Source organism: Caretta caretta, chromosome 7 (genome assembly GCF_965140235.1).
Source record: "Caretta caretta isolate rCarCar2 chromosome 7, rCarCar1.hap1, whole genome shotgun sequence".
Classification (NCBI taxonomy): domain Eukaryota; kingdom Metazoa; phylum Chordata; order Testudines; family Cheloniidae; genus Caretta; species Caretta caretta.
This window is the reverse complement of record NC_134212.1, coordinates 17,854,863-17,874,998: the sequence shown is the minus strand read 5'-3', so window position 1 is coordinate 17,874,998 and position 20,136 is coordinate 17,854,863. Positions and strand designations below refer to the sequence as shown.

Here is a 20,136-nt window from a genome sequence, read left to right as displayed (position 1 = left end):
AAGGTCAGTCATTGGATAGAAATATCAAAGAATGCACAAAGAATGCTTTAGAAAGCCCACATTCTCCGACACTGCATATGGGCCTGATTTTTGGGTTGTGAGGAGTAACTTACTCCACAGTTAGGACCACTGAAGTAAATGGAACTACTTGGTCCATAATGTACTCTTTATCTTGAGTAAAATGGTAAAATCCGGTCCTGAATCAGGATCAGGACATGCACATAGAGCTACTAAGAAAATATCATAGACTTAACAAAACCTGCGTCAAGTAAGGTAGCATCTGCCACCTAGAGAGTCCTGTGAGAAATGCAAGGAAACATATAAAATGGAAAAAGAATGAGGAGGACTTGTGGCACCTTAGAGACTAACAAATTTATTTGAGCATAAGCTTTCGTGAGCTACAGCTCACTTCATCGGATGCATGCGTTCTCTTTGCTGATACAGACTAACATGGCTACCACTCTGAAACATATAAAATGGACCAATTCACCCTTAGGCAAAGTTCTCCGAAATTCACACAGCATGTCTCCATTCTGACACTCCCTGCCTGTGTATAACTGCAACTGACGTTTGCTGGCATTCGGCACAGAATAGTGATGAGATGAAGACCTGGGGTTGGGAGTATTTTGCCTTTAAAATGCGTAATCTCCTCTGCTCCTTTAAAAATACACCAAAGAATAGTTAGCTTTTGATATCCAAGGGAAGATACAAGGTTAAGATTGTAGGCAGAAAGCATTGGAATTAACCAGAGGAAAATCTTTCACTGCTGGTTCGATTCCCTGATGGAGCTGTGATAAGTAGAATTTATCTCCATTTATGGATCCATGGTTTAAAGAGTGTGCATTGTTTGTCTTTAAATAGTGTAATTCTTCATCAAAGGAATAGGTTTGCTTAGAGATTGTGCTCAAGGTCAGTAGGTTTTGATGAAATAATCTTTTAATTGTAGTATATTTGATTTGATTTGTCTATTCATTCATAGTATATGCGACCACACCACAGAGATTAAGTGATATGTAACCTCTGACTTCCCTCCAAGAGCTTTGGCATCAATAATATATCCAACTTTCATGCCGTGTTCTGACCTTGAGTCCATAACATTATATCTATCTGGTAGACACAATTTACCAATGGTTGCAGTACATTCACCATCACTGGAAATTTTAAAATCTAGATTGGACGTTTTAAAAATAATACGGTCTAGTTTAAACAGGAATTAATTCAGGGAAGCCCTATGACCAGTGGTATGCTGGAGGTCAGACTAGATGATCACAGTGATCCCTTCTGGCCTTAGAATCTATAAGGGATTAGGTGCATACTTTGCATTACAATATTATCTTCTTACTTTTGGACATACCAATACCATAAGCACTTCCTCTCTCTCCCCCCCCCCCCCCCCCGAGATGTATATATATTGAGTTCCACCACAAAAAGACCACCAGACCTATAGTACAAAGTTCATATCCACTGGTAAATGCTTTATTACTTTATGTGTGTAGATAGGTGTGAAGGGAAGGGGCGAAGGGATGAGGGCATGAGCTTGAAATATGTAGCAGTGCTTCAGATGATTAGGAGTGTAGTAGAAATTTAGTTACAAGTTCTCTTTCTCCAAAGGCAGTTCAGGTTTTACAGTGAACTTCCCCATTCTGCCATAAGCAGAACCTCTGGACATGCCACTCACTCACTTGAGATCACATTAGCTCCATTCATTTTCGTGTTAGCTAGTGTCTGTACTACTAGTGTACTACTAGTGTCTGGAACAAAAGCTGACAGCGTTGCAGCATAGCATTATGTGACTGAACTGAGAAATGCACTTTTGTCTACTGAGATGTGACCATCAGATTCATCTTAACTTCAGTGTAACTGATTCCCTTTCCCTCCAGAGATGCCATTCATGCAACGTGTACCCCTTCTCTGCCATCACTTCTAAATGCTGCCTTGGGTTTTCAATAGTTTTAGATCTGGTGTTAGAAAAGTGATTCTGATTTAGTTTGTACCTCATTACTTTCTACCCTCTTGGACACAGCGGCTCTTTGTACCTTCTGCTGTCTGAATAAACTTGTGATTGGAAACCTACCTGTGGATCTGGCCCTAAAGCAACTCTGTGAGCTGGACAACAAAGGAAGGAGTTATACAGTTATGAGAACTGCACTGTGAACCTAAGTGCTATTGGTGAAATTCTGGCTCTCTTGAAGTCAATGGCAAAACTACCAGTGATGTCAGTGGGGCCAGAATTTCACCCTGTGACTCAGGTTTGATATGTTGATAGAGAGAGAGCATCTGCCCAAAAAACAGTAATACCTGTTCTGAAGGGAAAAGGTTTGAAAAAAAGTTGGGTGATTTAATCACATCTTACAGTGATAATTTCTACTCCAGCAGTAGCTAGGGGGGCTATTAAAGTACAAGTGCTAAAATTAAACATTTTTAGATCTGTAGGGCCAGATAACTTGCACCCAGGAGTTTTAAAAGAATTGGCCAATGGTCTTTCAGATCCACTGATGTTGATTTTTAATAACTTTTGGGGAAGTTCAGAGGCCTGGGAAAAAAGCTAATGTTGTGCATTTAAAAAGCTTGGAAAGCCCTGATATGGGATGTGATCAAGTAAAGAGTTAAAGGACGGTAGCATAAATGTTACCAATCAGAATTGTTGTGGAAAATAAGTCTTCTCAAACAAACCTGATATTGCTATTTGATGAGATTGAAGTTTGATAAAGTCCACTGTGTAGACACAATAGATTTCTGTAAGGCATTTGACTCAGTACTACATGAAATTCTGATTAAAAATGTAACAGTATACAAAATCAAATGTAGCACATATTAAATGGCTTTAAAACCGGATCTCATCATAGGGCATGTTTCTAGTGGGGCCCCATAGGGCTTTGTTCTTGGGCCAGTGCTAATCAATATTTTATCAATGATTTAGAAGAAAATATAAAATAATTGATGGTAAAGTTTGCCAATGACACAAAAATTGGCGGAGTGGTAAGTAATGATTAGGATAGGTCAGCCAATTCAATCTGGATCATTTGGTAACCTGGGCTGTGGTGATTTGGGGAATCTGTCCTTGCACAGTTTATGAATTCTATCTGATAATGGGGGTTGTTTATGTGTGTCTGTGTCAGATTGGGGTTCTATTTTGAATGTCGGGTTTGTTTGCCTTCTCTGTTGTCCTTTTACCTCCTGGTTGGACTGGAATTCCCAAGGGTAGTTGCACAATAGACGGTATAGAAGCATCCTAGACAAAAGTCTGGCTCCTAACCCAGAGTATTGATTTATTAGGGAAGACATTGGTTTGGGAAGAAGTCACTTGGTAGTGATCTGTGCTCAGCTGTTGAGATCGACCAGGTGGCCACATGACAGAGCAGGTTACAAAAGGGCAGGAGCTGCTCTAGTCTTGGTCTTTGGCTATTTTCACCAGCTCAAGCTGAGGGAAGGAGGTAAGGGGATATACCTGAGACCAGAGGTATATCACTTGCAGTCCAAGGAAAGGGTGAGCTAAAGTGAGGGTCATTCCATTCAGGGGGGTTGTTGTTTTCTAAATGAATTGTGCTCTCTTGTGCTCATGTCTTATGTGAAAAGTGATCTTTGGATAAAACCTTTGGATAAACCTGTGTCTATTTGGTTCTGCTCCCATGTGCGCATGAAGAGCGAAATTGTAAACCCAGAGTGCCCACATGACTGGAGTTCGGAGTTCTGGGGTGTTTAAGCTATGGGGATGTCAATGCTAATCTCAGCGGCTAGGCAGTTGGACGGTGGGGGCTCAACTCTCAGGAGGGGGTGTGAGTCAGAGGATCTGCACCCTGCAAGTGTGTGTTCCTAGAGACCCCAAGCTCGGGGAAGTGCCTGGACTTTGCTCAGGGTCAAGAGGTGTAAAGGACACTTGGGGCTCAGGGAAGTGGGCTGCAGCCACAATAGCCTGGGGAGCGTTTAGCCAGAGGGGGAGCTCTCTCAGGCCTATGTGTGTGGCATGGGCTCATTTGAATGGAATGTGTGGCAATGCAATGTCATACATCTGGGAATTAAGAATGTCAGTCACTCTTACAGAATGGGAGACAGTATCCCGGAAAGCAGTGACTCTGAAAAGGACTTAGTGGTCATGATAGACAATCAGCTGAACATGATCTCCCAGTGCAAACTGGTGGTTAATTCAGCTCCTGCTATTTTTGGATGTATAAACAGGGGAATATCAAGTAGGAGCAGGGAGGTGGTTTTACCTCTGCATACAGCATCGGTGAGCCTATTACTGAAAGACGGTGTCAACACGTCAAAACTAAAACAAAACAAACAAAAACAACAAAGGAAAGGGATCAGAAAATGATATGAGGTCTAGAACAGGGGCTCTCAACCTTTTTCTTTCTGAGCCCCTCCTCCCTGCAACATGCTATAAAAAGTCCATGGCCCACCCGTGCCACAACAACTGGTTTTCTGCATTTAAAAGCCAGAACCGGTGTTGGGGGTAGCAAGCGGGGCTATTGCCTGGGACTCCACACCACAGGGGTCCCCGCAAAGCTAAGTTGCTCAGGCTTCAGCTTCAGCTCAGGTGGCAGGGCTTGAGACCCTGGGCTTCAGCCCTACACAGTGGGGCTTAGGCTTTCTGCCTTGGGCCCCAGCAAGGCTAACACTGGCCCTGCTTGGTGGACCCCCTGAAACCTGCTTGCAGCCCCCCAGGGAGCTCCAGACCCCTGGTTGAGAACCACTGGTGTAGAAAACCTGCCTTTCAGTGAAAGGCTTAGATATTTCCTCTCCTTGTGACTCACTTTCTCCCTTCTGTGCCCCAGAGCAGAGTGGAATATATGGGCCACAATAATTTTTTGTTTTAGAAATTGAATATCTTATTTTGGTTTTTAACTAATTGGCTATATATAATTCTATAGATTTCATTATGAGAGGAGCCAAGGCTTACCCTAGGGATAAATCAATTCCAAACAACATGAATCAGAACCAGAACTCTCAAGTCTTCCCTTCTTCTCAGATCATCAGCGTGACCCATTTGGCACATGAAAATATTTATGCAATCCCATACTAAACTGCATGCATCTTTCCTTTGTTTGCCTCTGTCCAGGCTGGGTAAAGCTGCCAATAATTAAATTGTCACTTCTTAACAAATTACACCAGTTATGCTTGCATTTCATTTCACTGCAGATGTAACAATCAGCCCTTATTAATAATATCCCAAATGCTTCCTTTCTAATTGGAATAAGGAATATCTTTACAAATGAGGTCATTCTGATCTGTTATATTTCATTAATTTTAATTAATTATACTTTGGCTGGGTTTGGCCCTCTGGACTGTGGAGATTGTGGAGGGTGGTTGCTCTGAAAAAATGTCAGAAAATGCTGATCTTCTGAGTTGTTTGTAGGATCTTTCTGAAAAAAATATATAAAAAGCCTGAGTAGCCAATGCTGGCAATTCCTCCACAGTGTGGTTCTGCAACCCTGGTCATGTACCTTAAGACCGTATTTCTCAGCCTCTCCAGGCTGGTGATCCCTTATACAAGGGGGAAAAAAGCAACCCCCCCCCTTCACATTTACTATACAAGTAGGAGTAAAAATATCTATCAATGCTAACAATGGAAAACATATATAATTTGCGTTTTGAGAGGTTGACAGAAAATACTTGATATTAAAGGGTAAGGGTGGAAGTGGAGAAGCGAGATTTTCTTTGTTTTACATTTTAATAAAATTTTCAATGCCTTGTGATGCCCCTTTTGCGAGCACCCCTGGATGGTTGTGACTCATCAGTAGAGAAACACTGGTCTAAGACACTCATGGGACATAAATGCAGGATAAAGGACGATTGCATTTTTCAAAGAAAAAAAGTGTTGGCTGAAAAATTTTGCCCAGTTCTCGTTGTATTTGATCCTTTATTCTGGGGTTGTTGCTATGAAAAAAATGGTCAGATACCAAACTTTTCTCTTTGAGTATGAGATATGATTTACTTCCAGTTATTGACATAAAGCAGGAAGCATATATGGATGCATTAATTCTTTCCGTCCTTCCAGGAATGTAATGTTCTGCAGAGGCGCCATTTACAACCGTTAAGTGATAATGAGCAGTCTTTATCGGATTTCATTATACAGATCATCCAGTGGCAGATGACTCATTTTACTTCTAAGCAATAACACCATGTTAGGAGCAGAGTTTTCAGGAACTTTTTAAAGCTCTGATTAAACTGAGGCACATTTGGGGTATTTCTCCGCAATGAATCCTACTATGTTAATCTGATCTCCCCTCCCCCCTCAGAGCTGCCATGCAGGGGAAGGACAAGTTCTGTCTCTCCCCAGCACAGCAGGGACTCACAGCTAAGAGTTCCTGGCTGGGGTGCTCCCAGGAGCAGGAGGATATCCGACCCACCTCCACAAGTCTCCACCAGCTACAGGAACCTCCAGTGCTGGGCAGAGAGCTTTCTGCAGCAGCGGGGAGGCAGGTTCTCGGAGGTGGGTCTGATCTGCCCCTGAGAACGAGAGCCGCTGTGCAGAGGAAGGACAAGTCCTCTCCCACCCCAGTCAGGACTTGCATCTAGGAACCCCCTGACTGGCATGCTCCCAGCAGCAAGGAGGAGATCAGATTTCATGGGGAAGGCTTATTTCATGTTCCATGACACGTTTTTCACAGCCAAAAAATTATTACAGCCCTAGTGATGTTATTTACCTGCCAGAGCAAGATTATAAAGATTTGAATGGTGATTGCTGTCCACAATTACCATCACCATTCATTGGAATTATGCATTAAATTCCAAGCTATCATTATGAATGGTTTGACTTGTAATTTCCTGGGACCATTTTCAGTATGAACTGTAATGCGCTGTAGATTGTAAAATGTGTGGGCTGTATCATCAGCTTGTGTAAACTGGAATAGCTCCATTAAAGCCAAGGAATCTATTCCAATTTATATAAACTGAGTATCTACCCATCCTCATTACTCTTTCCAATTATTTTTATAACAAATAGATCTTCAGGCCTGGTCTTCACTAGAAAGTTAGGCTGACGTAATTTGCCTTGCATTGACTTAGTTGTGCATGTGTTTACACTCAAATTTGTCTCTGGCTGATGTAAACACCCTGTTACAGTGATACTGTAACTCCACATCCCCCAATGGCAGGCTCAAAATTAGTTGCCAGCCTATCTGCCTCCATGCCCCAGCTCTGCAGAAACTTCTCTCCCTTTGCCTCACAGATGTTATGGAACACACAGAAGTCAATGATAACAACGGGGTGTGACAAAGTTCCTGCTTTACCTTGATGGGTCTTGCGCTTATTGGTGGATTTGCTCGCCTCGGAGTTTCATGGCAGCCCTCAGTTTGGCCGTTTTCGTGAACCCACAGTCCAGGTCAACTCCTGTGTCTGATCAGGAGTTGGGAGGTTTGGGGGGAACCCGGGCCCGCCCCCTACTCCAGGTTCCAGCCCAGGGCCCTGTGGAATGCAGCTGTCTAGAGTGCCTCCTGGAACAGCTGTGAGACAGCTACAACTCCCTGGGCTACTTCCCCATGGCCTCCTCCCAACACCTTCTTTATCCTCACCATAGGACCTTCCTCCTGGAGTCTGATAATGCTTGTACCCCTCAGTCCTCTAACAGTATGCCTTCTCACTCTCAGCTCCTAGTGCCTCTTGCTCCCAGCTCCTCACACATGTGCCACAAGTCCTTTTTAAACTCAGGTGCCCTGATTAGCCAGCCTTAATTGATTCTAGCAACTTCTTGATTGGCTGCAGGTGTTCTAATCAGCCTGTCTGCCTTAATTGTTTCCAGAAAGTTCCTGATTGTTCTGGAACCGTCCCTGTTACCTTACTCAGGGAAAAGGGACCTACTCAACCTGGGGCTAATATATCTGCCTTCTATCACTCTCCTGTAGCTATCTGGCCCGACCCTGTCACAGGGGATATTGCTTTCACGGAGGTCTAATCTAGTAAGTAAACTGCATGAGCAATGCTTTAAATGTCCAAAGGCAAATTCCACCACCATTCCGCACTTGCTCAGCCTACTGTTGAACCACTCCTTATTGCTGTCCAGGTAGCTGGTGTATGGCTTCATGAGCCATAGGAGCAAGGGGTAGGCTGGGACTCCCAGGATCACTACTGGCATTTCAACGTCATCAATGGTTATTTTGCGATCCGTAAAGAAAGTCCCTGATTGCAACTTCCTGAAGAGACCTGTGTTCCTAAAGATGTGCTTGCCATGCACCTTTCCTGACCTCCCACGCTGATGTCGGTGAAACACTCCTTGTAATCCACCAGCATTTGCAACACCATTGAAAAAAATCTCTTTTGGTGTATGTGCTCTTTGGCAAGGTGGTCTGGTGCCAAGATAGGGATATGTGTGCCATCTATTGCCCCCCTCCAGTTAGGGAACCCCATCATGGCAAAACCATCCACTATGTCCTGTACATTGCTACCCTTCTTAGCAGAAGTTGATTCATGGCCCTGGACGCTTGGATCACAACAGCTCCCACAGTGGATTTACCAACTCCAAATTGATTTTGCCCACTGACCAGAAGCAGTCTGGTGATGCGAGTTGTGATCGCTCTGTGGAAGCTTGCTTGTCCAGGGTCAGAGCAAGTCTCATTTTAGTGTTGCTGCACGTGAGGGCTGGAGAAAGCTCTGCACAAAGTGCCTGGAAAGTGGTGTTCCGCATTCAAAAGTTCTGCAGCCACTGCTTGTCGTCCTATAACTATATAACAATGCAATCCCACCAGTCAGTGCTTGTTCCCTGGGAGTGAGGGAAAAAACTGCATCCTGGGAGGTCAAAGCCATGTTCCCATTCCAGCCTGCAATGATGTTTTGGTCCCAAAAAGCATTGCAAGCCCTTCCCAAAACCCCTGCTGCTAGTTGCCCTATCGGATAGCAACCCACAGTGCACTGCTCTCTGCATTGATGCAAGTGCTGCGAGTGAAGACACACTCTGACACAATGAGTGTGGTGTGGACATGCTCAACCGACTTAATTACTGCTGTGGCTAGATGTTGACTTAAATTAAGTCAACTTAACTTTGTAGTGTAGACATTAGTCTTCTGGAAAAGAGACCATTTAAGGGAGTTTATACTGTTGTAAGTTTCTAAAAGCATCAGAAAATATGGAGATACTTTGTAAAGGCTAGAAATCTTCCAAAGGGACACTTCAGCATTAGAGTAAACAAGGAATCTTAAAAAGTTATCTAAAGTGGTTACACAACTGAAAGCTCTGGAAACACAGCATAGGAACTTTGAAAAGACCACAAAGCTATGCCTGGCAAAGCAAGAGATCCAGAAAAATGATCAGATGTCCACCACTTGCTTAAATCACTGAAATTCTGAAAATAGTATCCCGTTGTCCCAAGCACAAAAGAAAATATTTCTTGGGTAAACCCTATGACACAAGAATGCTTTTCTCATAATAATCCATTCTTCAAAGAGCATTTTCCTCAAAACATGTTTTAAACTCCATAAAATATAATTCTCTATATATTAAACCTGTGGTCCTTTCCAAGTCAAAACTCCTATTGGAGCAACAATGGGAATTTTGACTGCGTAAGGACTGAAGGTGGCTCAGGAGATGGAAAAATATGAGCAACATTGAGCTGAATACCGAAACCTATCCCTGCATATTTCTAGTCCACTCTTTAGAGAAAAATCTCCATCCTTTAAAAATAAGACCGCGTGAGAAATGTTCTTAGCTGTAATGTTTCAGCTGGAAACATGGATGGCTACTTATATTCTGATTTATGTCTTGCTCATCAGACTTAAGACATGTTCAGAGTTTCAGAAACCACTATAGATGCTTACAAATTTTATTAAATACAAGAAATTACTTGAATAAAGAGATATGTTTGAAATTTTACCCATCTACAAATGTTGGGAAATTCAGCTTTATTGTTTTCACCTAACTTGGACTCCTGTGTACCTGTCGTAATTTGCATTAGTCTGTAGTGTTACCTTTAATGCTATACATCCATGCACCCACCAACAATATATATGACAAATATGTGCAATGTGGCTATGGAGACCAGGACTTGAATAGAATGACTTTTGTGTTTATGTGACCTTCAAAAGATCATTTATGTCGCTGATATTTTTTCTGTGCACTCAGTTTCATTTTTTGTTTTTTCTTTTAAAGAAAAACAAGAATGTTCAGCTGTTGTAACTTGCTCCTAATGGCAGTCCACTAATTACAGCCAGCATCTCATGACCCAGGCTGAATACATCAGCTGGTTGGATTGGGAGCAGGACTTTTCTTGCCCTGGTGACATAGACTGGTATTGGATAGACCACTCACCAGGAGTCAGGCCATTGCCCCCATTCACAAGGGAAATCATGGGAAGAAATTTATGGACAAGGTGCAGTTATTAACCTGCTGACATGTTGTTTCAGTCTGCAATACTCCAGATATATATGTTGGAGCATCTTATCTCTGTGCATTGTTATAAACTTAGGATCTGATCTTTCACATACAGAATGGAATAATAACACGCCACCTTCAGTGGGAGCAACATCAAACAAGTGCATGTGTAGTATTAATGTTAGAGGCTAATACTGTAACTTGGCAGCATTTTATACAACCTAGCAATACTATAATTATCTGTAACCAAGGTCTGCTCCTAAAGAGTCAACAAAATAAATGAAGTGTCTTAATAGGTCAGTAACTCATGCTCTTAATGATGAAATCCATGACATCTTTCAAGTTTTAAAAGCAAAAAAAAAAAAAAAAAAAAAAAGAGGCTATGTTTGTATTATAGAACACAAGAAGATACCCGGCATTTTGTTCACAATTCTGTTGCTTCAGAGAATTTTAACACACGTCCTAAAATATTTACGTTTGGGTTTAATGAAGCAGGGGATGTGTCAGTCTGAGGTTAGTTTTGTGATGGGGAAAATGATAAACACCTAAACAACTTGTTGCTAATATAAAACTGTCTTCTCAACACTAAGTATTGAACCATTAATGAAATTATATTTTGCTCTTCTATACTAATTCCATCCAAGGATATTACTCTGTTTTACAAACATCAGCGTATTTGGACTCTCAGGTAAGGTAGCTATTGGCATCATCATTTTGCAAATGGGGAAAGTGAGGCACAGAAGTATTAAGTGGAATCTTCTTCCTTAGAGGTTTTTAAGGTCAGGCTTGACAAAGCCCTGGCTGGGGTGATTTAGTTGGGGATTGGTCCTGCTTTGAGCAGGGAGCTGGACTAGATGACCTTTTGAGATCCCTTCCAACTCTGATATTCTATGATTCTAAGTAATTTAATCCCAAGATCTGTGGCAGAACCAGGAATAGAATATAAGTCTTCTAGTGTCTTTGCCACCAGGCCATTCTTTTTCCATAGTATTAGATTATAATTAGGGCTGTCTGGAAAACAAGAATTCCATTTCACGAAACATTTTGAGGATTTAATATTTTTTAGTCGGCATCACAAAAAAACAAAAACAAAATTATTCATGAAAAAACATAGAATCATAGAACTGGAAGGGACCTCTCAAGGTCATCTAGTCCAGTCCCCTGCATTCAAGTCAGGACTAAGTATTATCTAGACCATCCCTGACAGATGTTTGTCTAACCTGCTCTTAAAAATCCCCAATGATGGAGACTCCATAATCTCTCTAGGCACTTTATTCCAGTGCTTAACCACTCTGACAGTTAGAAAGTTTTTCCTAATGTCCAACCTAAACCACCCTTGCTGCAATTTAAGCTCATTGCTTCTTGTCCTATCCTCAGAGGTTAAGAAGAACAACTTTTCTCCCTCCTTCTTGTAACAACCTTTTATGTACTTGAAAACTGTTATGTCCCCTCTCAGTCTTCTCTTCTCCAGACTAAACAAACCCAGTTTTTTCAATCTTCCCTCATAGGTCATGTTTTCTAGACTTTAATCATTTTTGTTGGTCTTCTCTGGACTTTCTCCAATTTGTCCACATCTTGCCTGAAATCTGGTGCCCAGAACTGGACACAATACTCCAGTTGAGGCCTAATCAGCACGGAGTAGAACGGAAGAATTACTTTTAGTTTCTTGCTTACACTACTCCTGGTAATACATCCCAGAATTATGTGTGCTTTTTTTTGCAACAGCATTACACCATTGACTCATATTTAGCCTGTGATCCACTATGACCTCCAGATCCCTTTCCGCAGTACTCCTTCCTAGGCAGTCCTTTCCCATTTTGTATGTGTGCAACTGGTTGTTCCCTCCTAAGTGGAGTACTTTGCATTGGTCCTTATTGAATTTTATCCTATTTATTTCAGACCATTTCTCCAGTTTGTCCAGATCATTTTGAATTTTAATCCTATCCTCCAAAGCACTTGCAATCCCTCCCAGTGTGGTATCGTCCGCAAACTTTATAAGTGTACTCTCGATGCCATTATCTAAATCATTGATGAAAATATTGAACAGAACCAGAACCGACCCCTACAGGATCCCACTCGTTATGCCCTTCCAGCATGACTGTGAACCACTGATAACTACTCTCTGGGAATGATTTTCCAACTAGTTATGTACCCATCTTATAGTAGCTCCACCTAGGCTCTATTTCCCTAATTTATGAGAAGGTCATGAGAGATGAGACATGAGAGATCCCCCTGAGAACAGTTCACTGATTAGCCTACTCAGTGGGGATATGGGAGGTCTAGGTTCAAGTCCCTGCTCTGAATCAGGGCTATAGAGTCACGCTTTCTTGCTAGAGAGAGCGATTGACTGACTCTGTAGCCTGGTTACTAGGGCACTCATCTGGGATGTGGGAGACCCAGGTTTAAGTCCCTACTCTAAATCAACCAGAGCCAGGACTTGAACCAGGCTCTCTCACATACATGCACCAACCTCTGCCCTATTGGCTGTTCTGAAGTGAATCCATCTCTCTCCAGAAACTGCACCCTGGACCTGGGAGAACCTCCCAATGAAAATTTAATCAAAACTAATAGGTTTCCACAAAAACCATGTTTCAATTAATCAGCATTTTTCAATGAAAAAACACTTAATGGAAAAATTCCCGACCAGCTCTAGTCATAGAATTATCCATACCATGACATTTCTGGGGCTCTGTGCTGAGGACAGTTATAATCTATCAGTAATTAGATAGGAGAGGTTGTCAGAAAAAAAAAATCCATTAGGAGATGATAGTTATGGTATTTTGGGGAGGAGGGAACTGGAGTGAAATACCAGGGGGTTGATTTGTTAGAAAGTTGGCTTGTGAGCAAGAGCTATAAGTGCAGTTGAAATCTTTGTTCTCTCCTTGGAAAAAATGATCCATGGGGCCCATAAAGTCTTGTTCAAACTGCAGACTCAGCTTAGTTCTTCAGTGATGCAGAACATATACACTGGTGTGAAGATACCAAAAGCCAATATAAATAATACACTGCCCACATGTGATCTGTCAGAGTGCTGAACAAGACTAAGTGATGTCAGACTAAGGAGCTGAAAAACACCAGCAAACCATGAATATAGGATTGCAGGAACAGTCTTGGGCTACAAACAATCAGTTCTGGAGTAAAGTGCAAACCCAGACTTTTACAAATTGCAAGTTTGGGTTCAGTCCATTCTAGAGAAAGGGAGTTGTCATGATGTCAACAGATTATTGACTTGTTCAGATCTGGATTTCTGTTGTGGGATTTCTAGCTATTCTCCTTTCCTTGCACATGCATAATGGATAAAAGGAGCTGCACACAAGCATGAAAGGCAGAATAGCCCCAATAAATACTGAAAAAGCGAAAGTCCATTTGTGAGAAATCATGCTGATAATATTTATTGTAAATGTCTATTTCCAGATGTTTCTGCTGTACTATACCTCTGGGACAAAAACATTCTCATTTCCATTCAACAGGTTCATTAATATATTCAAATAAATTTCTCTTATGCTCCAAAAGGCCAACATCTAAGTAGACAGCTCCATGGATGAAGATATTTCCTCGTAATATACCTCAGTCTACATCATCAGGCTAAGTGTTATTGCATGAAGAACTTATTGTTAGAAGTGCAAGAGATGGTCTGATGGGCACCAGAGTCTTAAGACCATCAAAGGTTTTCCTGTGAGAATCAGTTTCAGATAGGGGCCAAGATTGGCTGATGGATGAGGCAGGAAAATAAAAAGAAAGAGGCTGAAGATGACTAAGTATTTATTGGTGTAAAATATTCTTTTAAAAGATGGAGAGGAGAAGGACGGTCTTGTAGTCAAAGCTATGGCCTTAGACCCAGGATTTCTGGATTCAATTCCTAGCTCTACCACAGGTTTCTAGTGTGACCTTGGGGAAGTCACTTAATCTCTGCATCCCAGTTCTCCATCTGTAAAGTGCAGGCCATAATATTTATTTCCTTCCACCTTTCATCAATCCTGTCTATTTAGATTGCAAGCTCTTCAGGGCAGTGGACTCTATTTACTAGTTCAGTGGTTCCCAAACTTGGAACGCCGCTTGTTCAGGGAAAGCCCCTGGCAGGCTGGGCTGGTTTGTTTACCTGCCGCTTCCACAGGCTCGGCCGATTGCGGCTCCCACTGGCTGTGGTTTGTTTCAAGTTTGGGAAACACTGTACTAGGGCACTGCAGCAATTAGCACAATGGGGTCCTGATTTGAGTGGGGCCTTTTGATTATACTGAAATAAGCATAATGTAAGAAGTGGAGCTGATGAAAAGGAAACACTCAAATAATTGCTTGCTGCTTGTCCCCTGCCAGGCTTCTGGCTCTTCAAACTGATCCCTCTGAAGATAGCTGTTGGATCTTCACTGCCCCTTCAAGAGACATGTTCTGCTTCTCTCTCTTTTTATTTTGGTTTGAATGGAGAAGCTGATTGAGTGTAGGTATTGGAGCTTCCCAAATGGTCTATCTTTCTTTTCAGCTAGAGTGATGTAACACAGAGGGACAGACCTGGTGAAATGCAAAGCATGAGAGCATGAAGCATTGGCTGGAAAAAAGTAAAAGGAAGTTGCTATTCCTGACACTAAGCATATGTAAATGATAAAAGCTACTACTTGTAAAGAGCATTTCCTAGTTGCTGAGCAAATTTAGAACTTGAAACATTTTTAAAAAACAAACAGTGCAAAGATACCAGTGTTGGAACAGTTTTACTAACAATCTTTGAAATGCAGAGATTTACTGTAGACTTTTTATATGTCACACACAAAAGTTAAATCCTATTGCTTAGTACCAGCCCATTCTAACTTTGTGCTTTTTTTTGCTCTTTAATTGCAAATTAATCATGATGGCTGTTTATTTCTTTGTGTTATTTTCTTTTGTCTTTCTTTTCTTTCCTCTTTTTGCTTTCTTGAAATGTGATTTTGCAGATAACGAACAAAATCAGCCAATAAAACACTCTGCAAACAAAATTAGCTTTCCAGAACAGCAATAGAAATGCTAACAGTACACACTGTAAAGAAAATGACTACCAAAAAAAACCCCAGTGACTGCAAAATCTCTCTCATCCTATTTTACGCATTGAACTGTGAACTCTTCTGGCTTGTCTTTGAAAAGTTGTTATAGATACAAGCAGTGGTTAGGCAGATAAGCAAAGGTATAACAAGTGATAATGTCTGGTCTGGCATTATAAGCCAAAGAAGGGTCAAATTTCAGTTCTGGTGTAACACCATTGATTTCAGTGGAGCTAAACCCAATTAGTTAGTTTGTAAGGCCTAAATCCAAAGGCCTTTAGGTGACTGACTACAATGTGGCGCTCAGATGCTATGGTGATGAGCACAGTAGAGATGCTTAGAGATGGACAGATTACTGCAGCTATGCTATCCATGGGTATATTTGCTATGCTATCCATGGTTCAGTTCATCTTTTAGTAATGCTTTATATTGAATTTAAATACCTTTGTGGATCTGGCCTTAAGGTATTTTCAGCAGGGAACATCTTTTTGGTCTGTGTTTGTACAGTGCCTAGCACAGTGGTTCGTGGCTGGGGCTGTTGACACTACTGAAATACAAACAATAATTAATAATTATTCAATAATTGCTGCTTGATCTCGTAGCATTGACATAATTACAAGCTATTCCATTGACTCTGAGAGGAGCAGCCTTTCACCAGTGCTTAATTTGGCCAGCTGTCTTTGACCCTGATCATGAGAGGACCAAATAGTACCTTACAGTGCTGGGTTTTTGAGGGCTTGACCTTGCACCCATTAATGTCAATAGCAAAATTCTCAGTCATTCAGCATTAGTTCCTGACATAGTACGTAAGTTATATTAGAACAGAGCCTGATCCTGCACCTGCAACTTGGATTGTCCTCATTCATAAAAGTAATGCAAAATTGCAAAAGAAGATATTTCATGTGGTGATCCCAGTGGGAAGTCTTTCCAAAGATGATAATGTCAAAACAATATGTTGAAAAAAAATTGGCAAAGATACAATGGGGCGTTCAGACATTATGGTGATGAGTGTAGTAGAAAAGCTCAGAGTCAGACCGATTACTATAGCTATATTATCCAGGGGTGTGTTTGATATATCTGAATCTGGTTATGCTCATCCTTTTAGCAAAGCCCTGTATTAAGTTTATTATTAATAATAATTGTTATAATTAATTAGTAATAATGATAATCTATTAATAATTAATTCCGACAAAGACACATCTTCATGAAAACTGAAAAACAAACAAACAGGGTGTGAATAGGAATGTTACTGCCCAATCTTGCAAAGTATTGTGCAGTATCTATCTATCTATCTATCTAACCCAGCAGTTCTCAAACTGTGGATCAGGACCCAAAGTGGGTCCCAACCACATTTTAATGGGGCCACCAGGGCTGGTGTTAGACTTGCTGGGGCCCAGGGCTGAAGGCTGAGCCCCACCACCCTGGTCCAAAGCTGAAGCCCGAGGGCTTCAACCTGGGTGGTGGGGCTCAGATTACTGGCCTCCCACCTGATGCTGAAGCCCTTGGATGGGGGGCCTTGGGTGGGCTCTGGCTTTGGTCCCCCCACCCCGGTATCACGTAGTAATTTCTGTTGTCAGAACGGGGGTGGTGGTGCAATGAAGTTTGAGAACCCCTGATTATCTATCTACTCTTATGAATATGGAACACTCACATAAATAAAGATTTGCAGTATTGGGCCTACAAACTTTTTACTACATTGTTTATACAGTCCTCCTTTCAGCACGAGTGGCTCCCATTGACGTAAATGGGGTTCCAGCATGTCTATCCAAGAGCAGAATTTGATCCTTATTTTATTTGCTGTGAAAAATTAATTAAGGAAAACATTATACAGGTATTTAGATACACTCCCAGATGTCTGAATGATTAGGCAGGTTTTTTAAATACATTAATGAATAGAAGAGGAGTCCTGGCACAGATGTCAGAAGAGCTCAACTGAAATGAAACAGAATTGAAATTTATCCACAAAATCAGGAGGAAGACATTTAACTTTAAAGCAGGTACATCACTTTTTTGATTTCATTCTTTTCACCTCCAGGGGAGGCGAAAAATCATCTTCTAAATCCACTGCTTAGGCATTGACACAGGCTATATCACCAGAGCATATGAACATCTCATAATCATTAGTGCATTTAGACTTACCCCTATGAGGTAGGGAACTATTATCTCCACTCGACAGTGAACTGAGGCACAGAGAGACCAAATTACTTGGGCAAAGTCAAATGAGAAATCTGTGGCAAAGCTGAGAATCATCCCTCCAATTTCCAAATATTAGGCTAGTGTCGTAGCTGCAAGATCAGCATCCCACAGTAAGGCTGCTACAGAAAGGAATAGTAGCAAATGGAAAAATCCTCTATGAATTGAATTTTTAATTGGGTGATCCAATGCTGCATGACAGAATCCGATGAGTAATTCTTTGTGATGGATGATTTCCCACAGAGAGGATGAGAGGCTAAAGAACACCATGTAGGCTGAAGCAAGTACAAGGAGTTTCCTTTATTGAATATGTGTCAAAGCAAACTTTTGCTCAACTACCAAGAACAATGTGAGGAGAGAGAAGCCTGGAGATGTTGCTAGTGGAGAAATTCAAGTTATTTAAGTATACTTTTGTGATGCATAAGAACAACAGCATGTGACCAGCTTTATAGTGATGTCTTGATATGACAGTTCTGGAGAGAAGGAAAAAAGAATAGGAAATGTTATACAGAATGTAGAAATGACCTTGGGAGCAGAGACTGTTCTTGGAAATCAATGGAGCTGAAGTGATGACCAGCTGAAGATCTGGCCCAGAGGTCTTAAAGCTGAAATATAAAACCAGATCTTAATCAATTATTATTATTATTTGTTATTTGTATTGTGGCAGCAACTAGGAGCCCCAGTTATGGATTAGAATCCCACTGTGCCAGACGCTGTACAAACACAGAACAAAAGAACTGTTCCTGCTCCAAACAACTTTGATCCCATTGCATCTGTACTAATGGACAGTCTCTTTAATCACACTGGAAGAATTTTCCCTGACCCTTCAATGTATTCTCCCTTACTGTTTTTTTTCCCATGCCCGTTCTACATTTCAGGTATTCCCTTTAATTATGTGGCACTGTACTATTTGCATAATATATTTGCTTTCCCCAACTGTTGGACTGCAAACTGAAAGATAAAGACAGCAAAACCTCTTCAAAACTTTCCTGTCTATCTAGGCACAAAGATCCCTAGAGATTGTGCTTCTATTTTCTCTGATATCTCCTTTAACTGCCATTAATCTACTCACTTTTGGAATTGTGTATCATTTCTGGTCACCCACCAGGTGGCAGTGTGGTAAAACATTTAATTTAAAACATCTGTTTATATATTAACTAACTGTCAGCATAAGTGTACATGCTAAACTTAAGGGACCTTCAGGGTTAGGAAAATAGATTGGATTAATGGGAAGAGCATTGATCTGTAATGGAACTGAGTCAGTTTTAAATGATATTTTATACTCAGAATATTTATCTATTACTGCAGCTCTGAAAAGGACTCTTTAGGGCTAATTAAACCATATATTTTTGGATTATTTTAACTACAGGAGCTAATGAAGAACATAACTAGGGTAAACATAGTACTTATTAATAAAATTATACCAATTGTCCATCCATAGTTAGGTTTGGGCCAACATTTTCAGTAGAAACTCTTACTATTCTGGATGATATAGCTAGGGTTGTGCAAACCTTGCATATTTATGGTCACAAGGCAGCGATGTAAGTGTGTGAGTAGTTAATACAAATCTTGCCTTTGGCTTTGATTTCTTGGGGTTCACACCATGGCATGAGTCCCTTTGAGCTCCAGATCAGCAGGAATTGCAGCTTTCCCAGAACTTTTAAGGATCAGGCCCATATTAAGTTGCTTTTTTATCATAAACATACTTTAAAAAACTCAGCACCATGAATAGTCACAAGAAGGATTAATTGTGAAATTCTTACGACGTCGTAACAGCATCATACTAAATAAATGGCAACGTGTTACATTTATGCAGTCCATCTCATGCCACATGATCCCTAAAGACTTTGCAGATGATATACCATGGCAGCTACTTGGTAGCTATAATACAAAACAGCATCCAATGCACGGCAGTCAGTTACAAGCTACTTCTCATTTTAAAATGTAGTTTAACTTTATTTAAAAAAAAATAAAATAAAAAAATGGTTTAAAAATGCTCCAAATCAGAACATTTTATTTAGAAAATGTTGAAATGAAACTTTTCATTCAGCCTGAAACTATTTTTTTTCTCCTTTTCAGTTCACAAAAATTTCCAAATAACTGTTTTGCATTCAAACTGAAAGTCCGTTAATTGCACCGTTCTAACTGGGAGTGGAATTTGTCTTGGCTGTTGGGTCAATAAATTATGATGGAAAAAGTCTTCCTAATGACATATTCCTTCATTGACAACATTGTCTCCATCAGTGAGAGATGGATGCGGGTTCGGGGTGCTGGGCATGGAATGCACAATAGGCCACTGACCCATTTCTATTTTTGAAGCTGTCACTGTGATGTGGAACATATACTCAGAGTATTTTTACCTGTGCACCTTATCTTAGTTTTTTCTTTACTGGAGGAAGAAGGGCCAGGATGCTATTGATTTTTATTACATATTATTAATAGCTTTCTCAGATCGGTCTAGTGATCATCCCCCTAGAATCTGACCAGGTATTCTTAGGAGAGGTTCTTACAATAAACACGATCCCCATGGAGCTGGCTGGGACAGCAGTAGCAGGGTTGACACATTCTTCTTTAATTTGAATGTAGTTGATGAGGTGCCCGCAGAACCTATGAGGGGGGCTGGAGAGCTGCATTG

General features: G+C 41.0%; 1 long non-coding RNA gene across 3 annotated transcripts in view; it reads right to left on the bottom strand.

The window, feature by feature from the left end:
- The window catches only part of LOC142072859 (uncharacterized), a 40,067-nt gene extending 22,450 nt beyond the window's left edge, over positions 1-17,617 (bottom strand). Inside the window, exons 1-3 of one of the 3 annotated variants that reach the window (XR_012669463.1) lie at positions 17,448-17,617; positions 15,752-15,855; positions 5,273-5,363 (exon numbers count right to left, since the gene is read on the bottom strand). This is a non-coding gene — a long non-coding RNA (uncharacterized LOC142072859). Of the gene's footprint in view, positions 1-5,272; positions 5,364-14,441; positions 14,809-15,751; positions 15,856-17,447 lie in introns of those variants that run through there. The other 2 variants (XR_012669462.1, XR_012669464.1) reach the window with 2 other exon arrangements.
- Positions 17,618-20,136: the final 2,519 nt, after the last annotated feature.